A 4,154-nucleotide genomic window follows, 5' to 3' on the forward strand; every position below is an offset into this window, starting at 1 on the left:
AATAGTAAGATAACATTAGCTATTAGCAAAGGCTTACAGTGCATAAATGTTTTTCTACTCACTAGAATTTTTAGTTCTCATGACAACAAAAATTACCGGGTTATTATAAGTTTTGGCTAATACATCATTTGTCTTTTTATACAAAATTTAATCTTGAATAAGTACCATCTCCTCATCATAATTTAGGAAGAATAGATCATCTCCAAGTCTACAATATATATAATAGTGAATAAACATAGGTTGTTAAGAAGTGTCTTTGATCTAATGGTAATCCATGTGTTGTCCGAAGATTAATTGCTACAATCCTTAAACAAGCTATTAGGAAATTCATGAACTTGAGATGTTCAAGCCAAGAGTGACTTGTTTTTACAATACAAAGTTTTTTTATTAAAAAAATCAATGAATCTGCAGCCTAGTGTTGTTTTAGGAACAAAAACAAGAAAATGATGATGGTGATCCTTTGTTTCCTTACAACAATCTATCTTACCACTTGATGTGTTTTCTTGTGAGTAAATGATGTTTATAAATTTTGGTTTTTTGTTATGTTTTGGAGTTAGAATGTATAGACGTTGTATATTCATCTCAATCAGAATGAGTTGTTCATTATCCTGTGTAGTGATAGGCAGTTTACAACTTGCACTATCAAGCAGTTACTATCACATCTTACTGTGACTAAAAACTTCTCAAAATTAGAGAATGGTTCCATGGTGTGTGTTGTTAAGATTAAACTAAATGCTGTCATGAGGGAAGCATAGATGATGCTTGTTATATAAAAAATAATAACAATCCTTTGTTTCTTTAGAGTTTCTCTTTTCTAAAATCTTTCCATGTCTGTAGAATGTAAATAGGAAAATAAAGAGTAAACCTTAAGTAGTTTGATCCTCATCCATGTGCTTAAATCATGTACATATACTTGTTGATCCAATGATATCATAAGTCTGTTTTATAGTCTTTAAATTTATAGTCCAAGATTTTCTTTACTTCTTCTTAGGGTTCTGATAATAAATCATGATTTATAGATATAAAATGCAAGCATAAAATATTAATGAAACTAGAGTTGTAGTTTTTTTAAATCATTATCCTAATAAAAAACATTAATGTTTATAGGTTTAATTTAGAAATCTGGAAATTAGAACTTTAAATGGGCCTTTCCAATAAGTTCTTTTTTTAATAGGCTAATATCAAATTTTTTGGTGAATTATTTTTTTTATATATAAATTTTCTTTTAGAAAGACTGGTGTTGAAACTTTCACAAATAACCTTTTTAATGAGTCTTATTAAAGGACTGATGATGAATTATTAGTAAATAACCAAATCAACAATTATCATTTTTTTTTTAAGAACCAAATCAACAATTATCATTTTTTTTTTTAAGAATTGGCATTGAATTTTTCAGCATTTAATTAAAAATAAATTAGAATATAAATTGTAAATAAGCTTATAAAATAATTAGGATATTTCATAGAAATAAAAAAGATAATTTTTAGATGAAACAAATAGCAAATATAACTTTTCATAATAAATATGTGGTAAGGATAACATTGTTTTTTCCATAGATATAATTAACCCCTTATCCTAATATCTAAGACTAATGCTTATTTTATGATCTCTCATTTTCTCTAATTACTAAGTGGCCACCTATTTTCACATCTTTTCCCTCAAATTTTGGAAGAGTCTCATACATGTCTAGGTATGAAAGCATGTTGTGACAAGTGTCATGATACATTAAATATTGTAGATTATTTTATAATACATATGAGACCTAAATTGTATCATCTTGAAACAAGTTATAAATTGCAAGAAGTAATGCTAGACAATCCAAAGTGTTACAAATAGTTAAATCAAATATTCCTATCAATCATCTACAACTAAACTTGCGTATTAGTTATACTCTTAACATAAAAGACTTTGTTATATATAAATGGCAACAACTTATCATTGATGTTCCTTTTGAAACCTCTATTTCATTACCTTATCATTGGCATAAACATGACATCTAAATGTTATTTACGATGTATAACTTATTTATACTAGAGATGATGCAACAAATTCTAGTTCATGCATCAAGCAACTTACTTTAGACTATACTTTTATTACTAGAGCAATATTGTGACAACTTGATCATGTTCTTTGGAAATATTATCGGAGTCTTTTAAAACTATACTCAATAGGGTTAAGTTCTTCTAACCTTAAAAGATATGGTGGGGATATAAAATTCAAGACACTATTCACACTTGCATATGATATGGGATGATGAAGGATAACCTAACCCATCACTCTTTGGTTAAGAGATTAGCTTAAGCCTATATGATTGAATTTTATCTGGTTTAATTATCAGGATTGATTTATGTTATTGTTGGTCATTTTATTTTAGTAAGCTAGAAACCTAATTGTTGGTTATGTAGGTTTTACTATTTATATATACTCATTATACATCATAGACATTTTATGATGAATTAGGAGAAATATATGGATTCCTCCCCCGCTTTTTCCTCTCACTTTTCTTGCCCCTTTTATTCTTTTTCTTGACTCTTTTTATCTATTATTTTTCCTTTCTCTCCTTTTATTTTTTTTATTCCCTCTTTTTTTTATATTGAAGTCTCTTCTTGTCGTGCTTCAATTGTTTTGTCTTTTGTTATGACTTTTCTACTACCTCAGCTGACACTACATTCTTATAACTACTACTATTTATGATCAAATTAAATGCCTTGTCCTTAATGGTACAAGTTCAAAGGATAAGAGTAATGCGTAGCAAATTATTGCTTAAATCATGTTTACAAGTAAACAATCTTTTTTAGATAAGTAAGGTAGCACTATCATTACCTTGCAAAACCTCCAAATACCATTTCAATCATCATAAACATGATCATTAGCTTTCTCATTAGGTTCTTCTACTAATATAATTTTACCTAGATAAGTTTTTGGCTTGTGGAACTTAGAAATTTAATGCTTTAACACATTATATATGAAACACCAAAATTTAAAATCGGATACAAAACAACCTAAATTATAGTTTGTTTAGCTGTTGATTCAAGTTAAATAAATGATTTGTGTTTATTTGTGTATATTTTTATATTATTATAAGGGCTATCTATTCTAATAGAGAATGGAAAGACCAAGGTTGGTCACCTGGTAAACTTATTAACCAATAGCCAAGTTCAGTAACCCAATTAGGTCATCAACTAGTAGCCAAGTCTAGTCACATTAGTTAGCCCATCAAGCATCCTTAGAAAGGACTAGATCCAATCCAAAGTTTTTATGACTTCATCATGATTATTGGTATAAATTCTATGTTTACTTGAAAGGAAGAAAGTGTTACCTCCTCTCTCTCTTTTTTTTTTTATCTTTTTTCAATCACTAATATTTTATTTTCCTTTTATTTCCTAAGACCTTTTCAATTACTCCTATCAAGTAAAAGCTTACCCCTTTAATATTATGGTGATTTATTACACTCTCATCTACTATAAGACTTTTTTATATTAAAAAATCCTCTTTATTGTTTTCAACCAATCAATAAACTCTTTTGCCTCCAAGGTTCTCATAAACTTAGAGTTTTAATTAAAAATCTAAATCTTTATGATACTCAATATGATTAAGAGACTTCCTCTTCCACGCATCCCTCTTGAACGAGTTTGTAAAGTTTGCTGTGAATCTGTGATCACTCTTCTTATAATCCATTAGACTTCTAACCTTGATAGGTCAATTATGTAACATGTCTTTAAATGTATTTGACATGACCAAACAATTTATGTCTTTTTTCAAGTGTAGGAGTGTCGGAGTAATAAATAACCTGGTAAGATCAGAATCGAAACATAGGGAGGTTAACTATATAAATTATAAATAACAACAACAACAACAACTATAATAATAATAATAATAATAATAATAATAATAATAATAATAAGTTAAAGAGAACTTTAAGATTGTAAGATTAATGTGAGGATTAAATGATGATAAAAATAAATATCAAAGTTAGAGGATCCACTAATGGTATTTCAAATAAGTATAGTATAAACTCTTGTTATTACTTAATTAGAAACCATATACAAAAAGAATTCCAATCGGATTAGAAATTGTTAACATGATTACATTAGTTATTTTATTCAAATAATATTAATACTTGTAAATGTTATCAGGTATTCATGATTATAACT

Source organism: Populus euphratica, unplaced genomic scaffold (assembly GCF_000495115.2).
Source record: "Populus euphratica unplaced genomic scaffold, PopEup_1.0 scaffold165.1, whole genome shotgun sequence".
Lineage (NCBI taxonomy): Eukaryota > Viridiplantae > Streptophyta > Magnoliopsida > Malpighiales > Salicaceae > Populus > Populus euphratica.